The sequence below is a fragment of the Dromaius novaehollandiae genome, chromosome 1 (genome assembly GCF_036370855.1).
Source record: "Dromaius novaehollandiae isolate bDroNov1 chromosome 1, bDroNov1.hap1, whole genome shotgun sequence".
NCBI lineage: Eukaryota > Metazoa > Chordata > Aves > Casuariiformes > Dromaiidae > Dromaius > Dromaius novaehollandiae.
The window spans coordinates 29720511-29738855 of NC_088098.1; the positions used below are offsets into that span (position 1 = coordinate 29720511).

At 35.5% G+C, this 18345-nt stretch overlaps 1 protein-coding gene and 1 long non-coding RNA gene across 11 annotated transcripts in view; one reads left to right on the top strand and one right to left on the bottom strand.

Moving 5' to 3' along the window:
* Window positions 1–18345, bottom strand: part of ADAMTS20 (ADAM metallopeptidase with thrombospondin type 1 motif 20) — a 111678-nt gene that overhangs the window by 19662 nt on the left and 73671 nt on the right. The window lies entirely within an intron of this gene.
* Window positions 1–18345, top strand: part of LOC112993790 (uncharacterized) — a 44223-nt gene that overhangs the window by 2185 nt on the left and 23693 nt on the right. For 2 of the 3 annotated variants that reach the window (XR_010388093.1, XR_003261782.2), the window contains exons 2-3: window positions 2425–2617; window positions 6709–7195. This is a non-coding gene — a long non-coding RNA (uncharacterized LOC112993790). Of the gene's footprint in view, window positions 1–2424; window positions 2618–6708; window positions 7196–10090; window positions 11989–18345 lie in introns of those variants that run through there. The other variant, XR_010388092.1, reaches the window with a different exon arrangement.

Below are 18345 nucleotides of genomic sequence, written 5' to 3' on the forward strand. Positions count from 1 at the left end.
GGCTTTCCTCTATTTCCTAAAAAGCAATTGCAATTGCTCTAAAAGTACACTGAAAACACACCAGGTGAATGAGGCACCTTACAAAACCCTGTGGTAGGTATTACTTAATGCAACCAAAGAAAGAGAAATGCTTCTATTTCTTTTTCTTTTTTAGCATTAAAAAGCACGCACCCTGGATGTAGATGATCCAGTATCATCAATGGAAATTTCAAGAGGGTACATTACTCTGTTGGTACAGTACTCTCCTGAAACAGGAAACATCCTGGCTTCATTCCTTAGATAATATATAAAAAAAATAGTTCTTAAAGGGACTGTTTCCTCCCAGAATGCTCTTGCATCAGATGCAAGCAGGCTCAGCTGTGTTCGTTATTGCACAATGGCCCACCTCTATCAGCAGAAATGAAGACTGCTCCTGTCCAACACAGCTTCTCATTGGTCACTCCTGGCAAGTAGGAGATGAAGATTTACTGTCCTTCAGCACAGAGAACGTATACCAAAGAAAGGAAACCAGGTCTCTCAAATGCTGAATCAAAAGCTCTAATGACATGGAAGCTGGGATGCCTCTTCTAGCTTTTAAGTAATGATGGAGCACAGTACCTGTTCAGATCTTTGAAAGAAAAGCATAGGCTCCAAGCTTGCAGATATGATCCCAGATTGTGAATCCCAAGTGGCTAGAGGCATCTAAATGCAGCTTACAGTGAGGCATCTTGCACTGGAGCTCCATTCCCATCTTCAGTGTTTTCTTTTCTATAGCAAGTTGAATATTGCACATACTGACCTAGGGCAGTTCCGTGTCTAGCTTCCTTTCAGCTTTAGGTTACTGTTCAGAAGCATCGGTTTCTCCGCCATACAGGATAGAGGCCTCATTCTGTGTTCTGGAATCCACTCTTATCCTTTAGTGGCTCTAGCCTATGGCACATTTCTTATAAGACTCAGTTTAGGCCTTCATAAGCCCATGTTCCTTCCTGGAGCTCCTTATACATTAAAGAAGGACATCTGGTATTACACACTATTTGTGAAATCTAGTCTTCTTCCTGCTTGGTGCCCACTCTGCTCTGCAAGATACTGTGGAGATGACCTCCCCAAGGCTTCACTCTCCTGACTGGAAAACGTGTAACTGCACTTAACTCTCACTGCTGGACTTCCTTTCACTCAGTGAACTTGCACAGGGTCCAGAATAATTTAGTCCGTACAGCTTAACACATCTATAACATGGCTTCATTTGTATAACATTCTAAATAACTGGAGGCTTTATGGAGAGCACATTTTCCATATATTTTCTGGGGATGGTATGTGTATAAAAAATTCCCTAAAAACTTTAAATCTCAAAAGAAATACAAACTTTTTTAAAAAAAAGTTGAAAAAACATCCTGTAAGCATTTTACACAGAAATTCTAGCACTTGTCTCAACATAGGCTGCAGTAATCTTTCCCATATGTTAGGTTCTTCTGAAAACATAAAACTACAGTGAAAAGCTGGAGTTGATTACTCTTGTTCAAAGTCATTCCATAACCCTGGTAACTAGGATTCATCTGTTCATTTTTTTTCATAGTAATAAAATTCAATGAGGATCAGCCTGATAGAACTCCTGGTGCTTTCTGTGTACAGACTGACTCACAGACAGGCATGCCATCATCAGTACCAAATTAAGGCTCTTTCTGAACAGCTGACAGATGCAGAGTTTCACAGAAAGGTTTAGTAAACGCTTTTTGATTCTTTTTGTTACTGTTATTATTCCATTTAAAGGTTGAAGACTTTGTATTATCTGGGGGATTTTATTCTGAATTTTCTTAAACTTTTCTTTCAAGGGAGCATTTTGTGTAGCTTAGCTTCTAGCTCAAAGGACTTTAGGAGACTGGAAAACAGACTAGTAAATGGAAACCATATAACCGTTCCTCCTTGTATCCATATTAGTTATAAAGGGACATAAAATATTAATAGTTGTGACCAAAAACAGTGCTGTGGTACTGAAAAAGTGTAAGATTACAAATGTTAAAAGTTCCTTTCTTCTTTTCTATCTTTTTGATGGGCACTTCTGTGACTGGCCAGGAAGATCAATTTAAAAAATGAGAAATGGATATAATAAGTCAGAATCATTATAAACCTGTACGGTTCAAAACCTTTGCTGCTTGAGTTGTCCGATAAACTGCACTTTGATGATGTCTGGTTGCCCCAAAGTCTGATCTCCTTTAACACAATGCTAGAAATAGATCGGGACAACTAATGCACAAGACATGCCTTTGAGCACTGCTCAGTTGAGAGTTATTCCAACTTCTGATTTGTCCTATTAGAAACAGCTTTTCTGGTTCCTTCCTCCTTCTCGTTACATGCATCTCTCCAGGGGTCCTTGTGATGCTTGTGCGTGAAACATTTGCATTTTTTTCAGCTAAAACGATTCACAAAGCTGTCCTTCCCTTTTCATAGGTAGACAACTGTCAAGGAGCAACACAGCCTCTGAAATTAGGTCCTACTGCATTCCCTGTTTCCAAGTCAGTAACTCTTCACTAAAACAAGCACAAACACTTGTGCCATTAGCTCAGGCAATCAGAAAGGACAATGATTACAAAAGACCAAAGAATCCATCAGTCCTGAGAAAGAGTGGCTTGAGTTCTAACAGGTAGGTATATTATTTGTAACTTTTACATGTAAGTTACACCTATGTTAACTACAGACATTATACTGAAAGTTTTTAAGTCATTCATTGAGTTTAGCTTCATTTGAAAAGTTCAGGCACATACCATACTGCTCTGGTGTTGAGAAAATGTCTTGATTTAATTAAACTAAGATCTACTTCTTGCAGCTGCAGTATGTAAATCTGTTTTGCCACATTTCTAAGGAAGCTAGTTGCTTTTGCAGCTATAGCAATGAAAGGGAGGAAGGCTAGGCTAGGAAGGACTCAAAGAGTTCATCCAATCCACCATTTGGCTCTAAATTTGGATCAGCTATATCCAGACTATTCCTGACAGTAGTTTGTTAATCTCTTCTTCAATAAGAGGCACACCATAGCCTACCTTACATGCCCTTTTTCTGATGTTTAACCATGCTTGTAGTCAGAAAAAGTATCTTAGCATTTAGCCACAATCTCTCTTGTTGAGTTCCTAAATAATCTCAATAATTACTGCAAATTCTTCATTGTCTGTTGGCCTATGGATTTGGATGAAAAAATATAGCACTCCTTGAATCTCTGTTTGACCCCTCTTCTTGTGATCAAAACGTGAAGGGTGAGAAAGTAATGCTCACCATGCTTCACTAAGATACAAGAAAAACATGATCCTAAAAACACTGCAAATTTCAGTCCACAGCACATCTCATGACTCTGAAAGCTGATGCCCCAAGATCAGTGACACAGAGTAAATCTCCATACTCCAGACTTTTCAAGTCCATTTCCATTTCATTTTAAGTCTAGACAAGTTTGGACTTTTCAAGACCATTTGCAAAGCATTCTATGAGGTACTATAACAAAGCTAAAAACCAAAACCAGTATAGACAGCCCAGCAACACATGCTCCAATCACATCTCTGTAAGTCAAACAGGTAATCACGATATTGAACTGTTGTTCTTTCCAAAGCTTTATGCAAAGAGAGATCTAAAATATGGATATTCTTCTCTTCAAGCTCTACTATAATGAGACTGCACAGCATGAGTTGCCAGCTCTGTGCTGATGAAAAAGTCAGTTTTTAGCTGTTGCAGCTACTAGCACATATAAAAATGAAGGCTTTAACTGTCCAAGACTGACTCCTCCTTGAATTTGTTTGACCTGCCTGTAGTCACTTCTGACTCTTTGCTAAGCCTAGATGGCTCACAATTCTACAGACATCTGCTTTCACACCTAGGTTGTTGAGAAAATTTGTTACTGTCTCTGAAATGAAGTACTCCCCACAAATCCTATTCTAGCTAATGTAAGGGACAATATTGCTGTGACTTTTAGGGATATTTATCTAAGAAGTTATGTGGGTGGCCTCAAGACTGGAATGTTAGAAGACAGCTATCCTCATTCCTTTGTGACTTGGATCAAAACTATCAGATTTTGCCACAAGATTATGGTGACTGTGCATCACTAGGTAGACCTACTGTTGATAACATTGCCTATTCAGAAGTAGTATGTAAGGGATAGCAGAAAATAGCATATGGCTGTGCCAGAACTAGAGGATTTGATTTTGTCTAGATAATAACCATCATCTGTGCCATGGGATGGGATATATTTAAGTATATATATGTACATATTGCTTTGTTTGCAAACAACATCTGCTGAATTAATAAGCAAGTGTCCCTGTTTGTCAATACTGCTCACCTTGTTCCTGGCTGCTGTGACTCCTCAGCAGCGGCTAAATAGGAGCTTGGCTCTTCCTAATCAGTGTATATATATGAACATGCATATACATGCACAAACACACATAAATGCATGAATGCTATATAAGGGTGACATATAGGTATGTGTGTGTGTGTGTGTGTGTATATATATATATATATGTATATATATATATATATGAATGTGTGTGTACATGATATATATGAACCTATAAAGCCCTTTTTATCTAAATGAATTTGACTGAAATTCCCTCAGAAGAGTAAAGGAAAAAAGGCTTTTGCATGTATGGTTAGTGACTGGCCTAGACACACCAGGCACAATACTCAGATCTGGTCCTTCATCTAAAGTGTACTGGTTATTACCCAGTAGCTAACTCACAAAAAATATGAAATATCTGTCAAAAGCTGGTGTTGTATTAACTCCATTTTATGATTGTAGTTTTAAGTTGATAATGTCTAGCTTCATTCTTGCCTTGGCACGTTCAGCTGTCTGTCTTTTTTTAAAAATAACCCCAAATGGTACCTGAGAGAATACAAAATTTTACTACAGATACAAATATATCTTTAAGAATACATACATACCCCCCCCAACTAAAAATAATTTAAGATATTTTACAAGTTACAGTTTAAGGAAGACTTCTGTCTTCCTTATGGGTATGTATTGTATCAGAACTGACACAATTGTTGGGTAACTAGGTGTGAACACAATTGTAAGTGAACAGCCATACAAAATATTTCTACATTATGATATAAAAAAGTATGAAGAGGTTCGCTAACAAAAAAGCTTAACAATTACTACAGGTAAACACAACTTTTAAAAATGAAATCATCCTCTGCTGAATTTAATAATGGAACTTATTCCAAATGTTCAAAGCAGAAATGTACTCTCTATTTATACTTTCCTAAATGAAAGCCAAACATGACACTTTTTATATAAAATACGTAGGACTTCTGCTGCTTTGGATAATAGAACATGTTACTGACTGGTGCAAAAAGTATAAACTTTTTAGCACTAAAGAAACAACATGTTCCAGTATTAGGAAATATTTCTAGAATTTCCAGAATTAGGCTTTGATCAAGTCTCCATAGCTAACAAAATCTTTGAAGCAGTTCCTTGAGAAGTATATCATAAGTGTGGGATTCCAAACAACTGCACAAACTGCAATTTCTGCATTAAAAGAAATTATTTTACTGCGATGTCAGTAAAATACACAACAGCAGAGTACTGGGGGATGCTCACTCTGTGAATTAGTAGCTAATCTTGTTTTCCTTCCATCTATCTATAGCTAAATGTTGGATTATGCCTAGACTAAGATCTTTCAAGCCGAAAACATCCTTTTATCAGTACCAGGTGTCTGGGCATTCTGCAGCAACACAACTGAAGGAAATTACTTGATATGAAGTATCAAGTATGCTATGGTATGCTATAGTATTTCAAACCAAAGCAAATCTGTTTCTCTTATGCCCAATACACACCCTTTGACTTCAGCCCTATTGCACATGTTGCAAGGCAAGAAAAACTTGACCATGCAAATCTTAAGGCAAAATGTTTTTTAGGCCAGTTTATCTTCCTGTCAATAATCAATATTCATTTAAGTATACTTCTATGTTCAATTTTATCTTACCTTCCAAGTACTGCAGCTTCCACAACACCCTTGCGGAAATTCAAAGCTACAATAAATTCTATCATTTACTACAATATTTACTATTATCAGTTGTTTCTCTAGTATACAACCTAAATACTCATTTAATTTTGTGGTTTACTTTTTCAGTTTATATCATTTTTTCAGCTTATTTTCTCTATATTCTTAATAGCAATAGTCTTTGTGGATAAATATACACAACTGTAACCTTCAGTGTTTGTTAGCAAATCTATTATATGTAACTCTCTTCATTCTATAATCTGTTATTACTTCTTGATCAATTTTGTTACTTGATTTGGAATGCAAGCTGATGTATGTATCTACCTGTGTTCTCCAAAACCTTAATATTTCAGTTGTAATACTTCACACCTTATTTATGGCTAGATTCTGCAGAAAACAATCATGTTTTTCTAATTAATGTTGAGCTGAACTTTGTACAAAAAGCAGCAATTTGTATTATTTTTCATATGCAAAGCACATTTGTTTAGAATTACAGTACTATTTGAATCCAGAATAGATGTTCTGATAATTTTCAAGTAAAAGCACTACTTCAAGTTAAGCTTATTTACACTGCTATTTCAAAATCTTATTTCAATTTTTTAAGACCATTTTTGTCCTCAACAATCTCATCTCAATCATTTCTAAGTAATGCAAAAATTGGTAAATTTGGAGTAGAATACATAATAGATTTTTAAAAAGAAAAGTAGGGTTAATGGTCAGTTTCCATATTCTTCATGACTGTAAATTTCTTTTTCAGCAGCTGTTCTCATTAACACAGGAGATCACAAAGGATTGCCCTCATGCAAAATAACTGCCACTGCCTAGTGGAATGAAAGCCAGAGAATAATAGTCTCCTCTGAGTATCATCATCTGCAGCCATTATCATCATCTGACCTTAGAATATTTTAACTTCACTCCACTCAGCAAGAAAAGGAGGCTGTAATCATTCTAAGGATTGCTCAAGCAGCACTTCCACATTTTTCATCTGCCTATGTACTCTGGCTGTGTAACATGGTGAGAACCAAGCACACAACAGCTTTCCTCCTTCCATACACTGGTTTCCACGGCTTCCCCTGTGCACATCGTGGGTAGGAATCCCAGTGCGCTCCAGATCAATCCCAGTGTGGGTATGTGAGACTTCGGTGCACTGCAGTATCACCTAGCAGGTGGGTCTAGATGCAGCAATTGAGAACAGTGAAAACAAGCAGTGACTCTTCATTCTGAAGTCATCCAACCCATCCACGGTAAGTAACCACAGTTTTACTGACAGCATTGAGTACTGCACACTTCATAGAAAGGCAGTCTTTGTCTGTTTCATTCTAGGATATTTTTTTTTCAAATTTCATCTGAAGAATAACAGAAAAATGACCAAGTTTTGAATAATTATTTTCCAAGTATGTTGAATCATATCTGTCTAGTGTTTGGACATAAATGAGAAAATATGTAGATTTGCATACATACGAAGAGTAAGAAAGAAGAGTCAATAAGAAGGATTAAAGAGAGATTTTAGAGTTGACGTAGATAGCAGAAAGGTAAAACTGAGATGAGAAGATCTATATGCCATCTACTAGGAATGTGTGTTAATGTATTCCCCTTAAAAACATCCATATTAAACAAACAAACAAAAAAAGCTTCCAATATAATAAAGTCAGAACTGTCAGGACAGATCTTGAAGGGAAGCTGATTTCTTGTCTGCACAAGTCAAACTCTGCTGATGTTACAAAGGAATTTTAGACAATATTTAAAACTGCCACCATGTGCCCTGAATTTCTTCCTCCTGTGCAGCTGCCAATAGCCTTAGTGGGGGTAATCTCTAAGCAGAACAGCAATCTGCCTCGACAGCAGATGAACAACAATATACTGTGCAGCTGTCAGAAAAATCAAAACAAGAGCAAGAACTCTCTTGAAATTCCACTTAACAATCATTAGAGGATTTCATGTATTAATTCTAGCTAGATTTGTCAATAAGTCTTTTAATTTGACTTATCCCTCTGATGTCTCATCAAAGCACTACCCATTACCTCAAGCTCAGCACAGCCAAAACAGAAGAGGTGCTCTTTGTAAGCCCTGCCATGGCTTTTCACTATGAACACAACCATTCTGCCCATCACAGCCTAAAACATGGCATCATTTTTTAACTCAGGACTCTCTTTCCTGGCTTTACATCCAAAGCATTTAAAGTCTTGAACAGTTTAGAAATAAAATATTTTAAGATCTTTTCCATCTAGTCCATCTAGTCCCAAAAGGTGACCAGGCTCAAGTCATTTTAAATCCTGATTACAGCAGCCTCTCCCTTTTCTGTCAGCTGCAGCCTTACATTGCTCATTGCCACTCAGAATGCTTCTGCAGTATCCATGTCAGTTCAGTATTCATGACTACCACTTTGCCCATGTCTTCTGTCTTTTGATATCCCTTCATCAGTTACCTTTCTTTGTTGTGTAAACATAAGCTGCTGGTCTTTAAGGGATGTATTGGCCTCTCCCCACTCTGCCTATTGCTATTGAGAGCTGTGCATCCACCTTCAGCTGGTTTGTGATACCTGTGTGCAAAGTTTGCTTGCTACCTTTTCAGAGAAACACCTTTGACATTCCCTCATACTTCCCCCTTGGACCTTCCTGCACTCATCTCCAAAACCACTCCAAAAACACTTCACCATTCTGCAAATTCCTATGCCGTAAGAACTACATAGCATTTGAAAAATAGGCTGTTGCCACGTTCAGATCACCACCTACCACAATACTGAGTAAGTCTTCACCATGCCCCGTCTTCCCAGTCTGTCTGCATATATCTCACTATTAGACTGTAAGCTCTTCCAGTCAGCACACCTTACACCACACAGCACCTAGTACAATGGAATCCTTGAACAGGCTTTTAGCTGTTACAACAACACAAGAACAACAACCTGCAAGAACAAAACAGCCATAACTGCTGTAACTTTCTTTTAAACAATTGTATGGTTAGAGTTTTACACTACCTATATCTTTAGTTTCTGTTGGATATTCACTTATATCCAAGTCTTTTTTAAGGGCATACTCAACCATTAATTCAGTGTCCAAAGTGCTACATTTTGCAGATGCTACTTCAGGTGTCCTCACTACAGGAAAAGTCTTGAAGAAACCTTTTTCTGTAAATGATTGATCGTACACTTTATATATTATTACTCTCCCTGTATTTTCAAATAACATTCTTTTCTTCTCTGAAAATTTGAAATATATTCATTAATAGTCTTCAAGAAATATATCAGTTTACAACTTGTAAGGAAAAATTCTACTGTAGAGATTTAGTAAGTGATGTTTAGTAAGTGGACCTCAAAGCCAGTGGATGAAGTCAGGTATCAATGCTCATCCTCAAAAATCTTTTAGGTGACTTCGTTATTCTAACCAGATGTTTCTCCCCATGAAAGGAGAACAAGACTTTGTTTCTAAACAAAGTTCTGATCAAGTGATCTTTCAAAAGGAAAATAATGCATCTGACCTGTTTCAAGATGACCCCAGTACTCTGCTGCTATAAGCAGTGTGAAAATTGCTGATGCCAGGTAAAAATAACGAATTTGCGGAGGACTGAGTACTTATGGAAGGCTGCTGTTTCTTTTATCAAAGTTCACTGTAAAGCCTAAAAATCTCAATCATATAATTCAAAGAGGAAAAACAGAGCACATGCAATATTGTTATCTAAGTTTCATAACAAGGACCCAAATTTGATTCCAATTTTGGACAAATATAAGTCAACATAACAAACAGGGAGGCGGATACCATTTTCCCATTTTCTTCCAGAATATAATCCGAAGTGTCACAGAACGATTACGTTGTATTCCATGCTGTGGCAAAGCCACTTCACAAAGATTATGGAGATCTTACTGTGAGTGTTTCTAGTGGAAGATTTTGTGGCACAGTGGGAGAGGAGAAAAGGAAAACCAGATGAACAAAACGTAGGCAAAATGCAAGGCTAGAAAAAGAGAGAAATTCTCCAGAGAAAATAATGAAAATAGTTCAGTTCTAAATATGAACTGTGAAAATATGAACGGCCTCTCAGGGCCATAACACACTTTGCTTTTTTGGACTCGAACATGAATCATTGAGTCAAAGTCCTAAATCATACTCAAATGTCATGCCCTGTCCCCCGATATTATTTTCTTCCAGGTTTCAGCTTTTCTTGAAGAAAAACTCACTATTAGACACAACAGTAACTTCCAGGAGAACCACTTACCAGAAGCAAACATGCTAACACAGAAAACAGACATTAAATATCCATAAGGTTCTGCCAGTGAGAAGCAAAAACAAGCCTTAATGTAACTGAAAATACTTTGTGTTGCAATACGTATTTCATATGTATTTAATTTTAAAAAATATTTTAAAAAGCAGTTACTATTTCATGAGTAGATGATTAATGTCTTCTCCTTCAACAGTAATGACACATCACATTTGGTATAACATTTAACACTTCCTTTATAGATTCTATTTCATCTATCACAGGAAAAATTGAATTGTATAGTTACTCTCCCTGCCTTACTTGCTCTTCATTTGAATCCATGGCATCTGGTTACCACCTGAGTACCAGAAAAACAGTATTTCTGCCTCCCTTCAACAGCCATTTAGCAGGCAGGCTCTACTATCCCATGTGCAGGTCTTAAGACAGGGCTTAAGCATCACTGAAGGGTTTGCATGTACCTCTGCTAAGAACTTCACCATCAGCCCTCATTCAAGCAATGTTGCTACTGTAAATAATGAGAATATATATTAAAACAATGAGAGGGGTGATTAGTTTATTAATTTGCTGGAAAAAAACCAAACTATGCTGCTTAGTCAGCATTCCTGCTACAACACATCTGGTACATGTACTTAATATTTACCACCTTTCAGTTGAATGATATGTACAATGGAGGCAGATGGCTGAGGCAAATCAACAATTTAAAATATATGAACAGTGGGAAATTCAAAAAACAAACAATTCTGCCTTACCTCTCCTTCTGAAATCAGCTGCAAACAGGAGCAGAGCTAGAACCTCACTGAACCCTTTTGAAAATTTGAATCTACAAGTATAAATTTGTATATCTGCTTGCCTTCTTGGGGAGCCCTCCCAGAAAATACTTGGTACAGGCACTTTTACCATTCCACTATTGCAGATGTCAAATTTCTGCCTTGGCTAAACTTCTGCAAGTCTCATCTTTCGTTTCTCCACAATCATGTAATACATGTAACACACCTTTAGGCAATTATGTGAAAGCAGCAGGACTGGAGAGAAGGGATAAAAAAAGTATGAGTATCAAAAAAGACTGTAGGCAGAAATGGAAACAGGAGGCCTCATGGAAAAAAGGTGAGAGCAAAAGAAATGCATTTTTTTCTCTTTTTGTTTCCAATAAACAAATACATTTCCAGATTCATTTTCTAAAGGGAGAACAATAGATGTATTTGTGTCCATCCAGCAGTTTTCCTCACAAACCTCCATGAAAAAACAAACAGCAACCCAAAGTGAATGCATTATTGCTTCTGACAATAGGACAGGCTATAACAGATTGCATGGCAGGGAATAAAATCTCCTGCCTCTTCTCAAGCTTGGGAGAGCTGAATGGAGGCATGCGAATGACATAATCTACATTCTCACTCAAAAGCAATGGTCACCATTTCGGAGTGACACAGATCTTCCTAATAAAAGGTAGACCATATTTGTAACATGATGAAGGACCTCTGATGTAGGGACTACATTTGCACAACCAAAAAGGGTTGCACAACCAAAAGGATTTGTTTATATGCTTTTTAAAAATTAATTATACACATCTTCCTTGTTTATCTGAAGAGATGGGGTCCTTTCAACTAACCAAAACCAAAAGCAATTAGAGGTAATCCAGTCTCAGAACAGCAGACGAATTGATTTTAACTGAGTTTACAAAAAGCTAAACATGAGCACAAGGAAACACTGGATCCCAGTAACTGCAATCTGTGATTGCCATTTTCAATCATGTTAGCAGCAGCAAAACAGTAGTTCAGAAATTAAAGCAATATCAAACACAAGAGTTAGTTGTGTCTCACCATCTGCTCCACAAAAAGTACCACTTCACATTTTTTCATTTAATGAAAAACTAAGGTTTTGTATTTGGACTTTAAAGAAAACTGCAAATACAAAGCAATATATAGTGGAACATTATAGTATTGTCAGAAAATCTTCAAACTTTATAGAAGCATGCAAAAATACAATTCTGTTTTTCTACAGTACTTAATTAAAGATCAACTAAAGAAATGTGAAAAATAATACAAATAATCTTAAATATTAATTATTCACTTGTGTATTTTTAATAAGAAATACGGTATTATACCCACCTTTGTATGTTGTCTTCCAGTTTGTTTTCAACTGGACTCATTCTTCTGTACATTTTTTAATTTACTTACATACCAGTCTTTGCAACATTACACACAGTCACGTGCATAAATGTGAATACACATGCAAGTTTCTGAAGGACTATTTCAGCAGGAAATCCACATGTCTGATCCTGCTCTCAATGAAGTAAAAGGGTTATAGATAGGTTCATGCTACAACACATACTGATCTAAGTGGAGTAGCCCTGTCTCCCATAATTACTAGTTTTCACAGAAAGGGCTAGGAACTCTCATAATAGAGAGCTATGGAATATCTTGGTTATTTCCTAACCCATGCCCGGTGACCAAAGTGCATTTGTATATAACCCATAAATTTTAGACAAAACCAATACTTTAATGTATGTTTAATAACTTTTAAATTTGAAGCTCAAAACCAGTACTTGGGACAGTATTTATGAGCTGTGATTGGGATTTTAAGAACTGCCACACATATATAGCCAGCTCAGAACGAGTTTTACATGGATCTGACCTACCAGCTGAGTTCAGCTCTTCTGAAAGTTCTAACTCTTCAAAGAGAAATAAACACATCAGCAGCTTTATATTCATTTTCAATGGATGGTTGTATATATTCAGGAGTGAAACATCTGCTTTTTTCCCCTTAATGACATTCATTATTTTTTTTGACTTTGACTATGTTTCCCTCTGACTTGTCCGCTTTCTAAACGAAGGGTCTGTGAGTTCTGCAAACTAGTGCTTCTAGGAATGTAAAAAACTGTTATCTCATTGAGAAGATAAGAGTTGAGCATTGTACTATGATCCTCAGTTTTCTATGACTTTTAACACTGACTTTAGTGGGAGCAGGTTTGGGCCATAAAATTATAGCTCCAGCACAAGGTGTTCAATATGTAGTATTCTTAAGTTTTATCATCAAAGATCATGCTCCAACTACAGCCAGCTGTCCAATGGCATCAGCTGCTGCTTTATCAGTAACAAAGTTTATATGATTTTTTTTTGTTCAGGTATAAGAACCATTACAAATTCCGTAATACAACAACCTTTAATCTTTTACAGAAAGAAATTTTAAATGTTTCCCCTGTGAAAATAATGTCACTAAAATATCATATGAAGTTCACTGCAATATAAAGATCACTCTACTGTGATACAACACTTTCTGCAAAACTGGTTAGTTCCTTTTTTTTTAAAAAGGATTTCAAACATTAGGATTCATCAATAAAGCACACATTAAATATAAACACAAAGCCACACAACATGCATCAAAAGAGGGGTTAAAATACAACTGTATTTCACAGACACAAGTCACAATCATTAAATTAAATTACAGACATAACATTATAACTTATTTATTATTTCAAGCTATACAGGAAACAGAGCACCAAAATGGAGAAATTTGCTCTAAACTCGATGAACAGTAGAAAGAATATTCTTTTTTGTATTTTGAAAACAGGCACTTTCTTTCATTTTCATCAGAATTTCTCTGAATGAAATCCACTATTTCAAGTCTGTTTTATGACATTATTTAGATAGTGACATATGTTACCAGTTATCTCTGAAAAAGAACTCCCCATATCCAAAGCTTTTAAAAATTAACAGCATATGCTAATATTAAGATTTCAGCCAATGGGGTATCAAATAAGCATGCTGTATTGGTAATGAGGTATTCTGAAGTTTGATATTAGGCAGCAGCAGAAGCAGAGGTATAAGACTGAAGATGGTTTTGAAAACCAAGTTCACTGATCCTGAATTCCCTTTTAATATAAAAGATTATCTTTAAAGATATAAATACTTTTTACACACTAGAAAAATGAATGAAGGCACTTTTATCATACATAGCAAGATTTTTGCATTAAAATGAAAATGAATAAATATTTACTTATGCAAGTTTGGGCTGCTCCTGCTCCTGCAGAAGTCAGTGGCAGTAACATCACTGGAAGCGGACTGGCATGTCCATTCTTAAAAAATATACTTCTATTCATTAGAAGTAAAAAAAGATTTCTTCCACTAGTGCAAAGACAGAATTATAGAAAAGTTCTTCTAGAGAAAATAACTAAAGAGAAATCTCAAAAGCTGGAAAAATAAGCTACTTTGGGGATATTGCATTATGTGTCCAAAGGGCAGTAAGTAATATCAGTAAGAATCTCTCACACCTAGAGATAACTTAAAAGAGCAGCTGATCTTCCCATTTTATGCTTAAAGTTAATTTGAAATCATGAACAATACTTACGAGGTCAGATAAAAATCCTAAGAGCAAGGAAAAATCTTTATTTTATCAACATTTCAGGCAAAGGAAATATAATTTACTTCTTTGTGGGTCAAATCTTGACTATACTATCACTGCACATAGACACCTGGACAAAAACAGGTTCAGACCCTTCCAAAGAACTCAGAAGACTAACATTTTTAAACTGAAGATTTTGTAGGACTTCTTTTTTAACTTAATTTCTGCAGTTAGTGAAACTTCTGTCTGCAATACCTAATTAATTTCTTGAGTAATAACAAAGGACAATTGACATGACTAGTTTGTTGCCAGTGTTTAGCTCTTTTAATAGTTTTACAATTGTTAGCAAAGCTTTCTGAACAATCACTATTCTTAGGTTATGTCTGTCCACTAGATGGTCCCTTTAATTAAAAAAAGATTTTTAAAAGCTTTAAAGCAATCAAGAAACAAATCCTACAATTATTATCTGACTTCACAACTGGTATGTGGCAAAATTTCAAGACAAGCACTTCAGGAGTCTTGACTTTGAAAAGAACCAGATATATCATATCTGAACTCTCAATACAAATGTGAAGTAGAGATATAGCATCAGACCATGTTAAGAAAACAGATGTTAATCACTGCACTGTAATTAACTCACTTTAGAGAGTAGAAATCCTCTTTTATTAGAATTTGAATAAAATTCCAAATGTAGATTTTTTCAAAGAAATCTAACAGAAAGTAAAAACCTCAAGATGGACCTTAACTTCTCTATGCTCATAACTGTTAATGCTCAGCAATAAAGCTATACAACAGCTATTTGAAAAACTGGTCAGATTACGGACCTAGCTACAGAATGCCCCTAAAACACTGAATGCTTTTTGAGATAAAACTGAGGGTGGTATGAAGGCATAACTGTTTGCTTTTGTGGCAATACTTGTTACCTTCAACTTAAAGCAGCCTCCTGTGATAGGTGCGCTCTGGTAAGATATGCACACTGTAAGCTATTTAGCTTCATGTATGCCATGAATATATATTGATGATTACTGTAACTGCTTTAGGAAAAAATCAGTTACAATTTAGATTTCAGTAATCCTGTGTTCCAGGTATATCTGCTTTCTAAAGGAACTAGAAAGGATGGGAAGCAAATGTTTCAAATTTTCATATACTTGGTTAAAATGTCTCTAATAAATTTAGCTTGATATCCACATTCATACAAGAATGAAAACCCTAATAAAACACAAAGCTTTCAAGGTACTGTCAACTGCATAAGCAAGAACCTTGCTATTTGGCTACCTAGAACTCTAACGGTTTGGTAAGTACTGAAAAACAGGCTGGGGTTGCTGGGGAATCAAAAGAAAAATCAATTCCCTAAATATATCCAAATTCCTATCATCCAAAAATTGAAACAAACTAACTTTCCTCGCTATATGAAGCTGTAAGGCATTGTCTTCTCATATATGAATAGTTTATTTTATTCCTCCATTGTAACTCTTCGCATTCCATAAACCCTTGAAGAAAAGATACAAAATGAAAGGTATACAACAGAGTAAAAGAATGCATGTACTAGGAACGGTAAGAAATTTACACTTATTTTCTACAGTGCAACAACAATTTAGGATGCATAGAAATGTATGAGAAAAAAAATAGATATGACCATTTAACCAAGATATAAATACTGAAATCTTAAAAGAAACTGAGATAAAAAGGAGAAAATTCAGTTACTAGTCAAATACAATCCTTGGAATGAAGACATGATAAAAAACCTCCATTAAGAAAAGCATATTAAATGAGTTGTAAAAAGCTATCACATGCTAAACAGCAGAAGGAAAAGGAAAACAAAACTTCTATTCACATTATATGTTTTGAGTAGGTCCCACACCAGGGCTTTGGCATCAGAAGTCTCCTGACTTGCCACTGTGTGTCAAATTATTTGCCAGTCAAGTACTGCATTTCACCTGGAAGGTAACAGCTAACAGCTCAAAGTCCTTAAACCTGCTCTTACAGTTAAGCTGTTCAGTGGATCAGATGAAGCTTTCATAGTCAGGTAATTCTGGGATGCACTTAGCACTTCTTTATTGCCTGAAAACTACTCAAGTGTGATAAATATGTCAGGAATAAAGGATTCATAAGTAAAATGATATTTAAAATTGTGTACTATTTTGATGCTAACATATTATTTATTCTACAGTATAGTTACTTTACATTGCTTCTACTTATGAAACCTTGCTAGACTGTATATGCACAATGTATCTGAAAATTTGTTTTACCCAGATGTAGCTGCTGAAGTGATTAACTGTTGATTGATTATATTCCCATATAACTTTTTGCCAGTTAACAGACAATTGCTTGGCTAAGAATACTAAAGCATCCAGATATGGGAAATGCTGTTCAAAGAAAAAGAACTTAATATTAAAAAGTAACAAAGCAACGTTCCTGGAACTCAGTAAAGACTGATACGTAAAAAAATTCTATCACAAAATTGTTAAATCTCATCACTGGACCTAAGTTTTAAAATCTTTTGACATCTGAAAATGTACAGTCTCCCTTTTCATGCTTTGAGTAAAAGCAACTTCTTCTCATTAAGATTACAACACCTGAGCCAGTCTGACAAAAAATAATTAATAAAAATTAATACAACAAACCATGAGTTTCACTGCATACACTAAGCACAAAAAAACAATAATGCACTCTAGAAAGAAGGAAGGGATAAAATAAAAAATTGTATTAGAACAAAGTGCTCTTAGCCAGCTGTGACAATGCTACAGAATTTTTTCTTGACATTATACAATGTGACATGTGGTTTCCATACTTTTTTAGCTTGTAATTTATTCATTCTTTCATGAAGTTTTGGATCATTGCCTCAGTCCCTTCACAAATGAAACACAGGTAGTCTAAAAGAAAAATATCCAAGATATATTGGCCAAAATTACTGGTGGCGCAATTCCATTAAAGTAAGTAGCTATACAAAGAATGAATTTACCTCAAGCATTATTTAATTTATAAATATGCTATAAATATAAGCAATGTATACATCAAGAATGAGGTAGTGTACTTAGATATGTCAAACTGAAAAATGATCTAGAATATTTGAATTTAGGAATGTTTATATAGGAGTGTTTATTTAGGAGTGTTTAATTTATAATTTATTTATAAATTAATTAATTTATTTAATTTATATTAAGAATATGACACCAGTATTATTTAGAATTGATTTATACCAGTTTAGAAATAAGGACATCATTCAGAGCCTTCAAGATGCATGGACTGTGTGTAAACCCACTCCATTCCTTTTGGGCTGAACAGGAGAGCATGATTCAGTTCTCAGTAAAAGGAAACTCACTTGGAAGCTTGTGTATAACTAAGAGGGGAAAAGGAGCAAGCTACATTCTAGAAAGATCATTGTCAGAGTCTGCCAATAACCTCCCAATCAAATGAATTCAATTTACAAGTAAAAGGGTATGTTTCCCAGCCATATTCCCTTTAAAACTTCAGAGCCTTTGCTCAGATATCATGCATAATAAAGTTGCTGAACTCATTCAAAGGATCAAAGATTCTGAACCTGAACTAAAATCATACATTTAATAATTGTATGTTTGAGCCATAAATAATTTACCTCCTCTCTCATGCTGCACAACTAATGGGAGTTCACAACTACAAAAATGTATAACGAGGTATCCACCTGGAATATGGAAATAAAGAAGAACTATTCAAAAAATAAACTTATTTTCATTGTTTATTTTTGGAACAGACCAAAATGTTAATCAAACCAACACTTTCTTCATGTAAAAAAAAGTTTTCTTGAAATGGAATTAAAACTATTCCTAAATATAGCAAGCTCACTGTTCTAAAACAGTAGTAGGCAGTT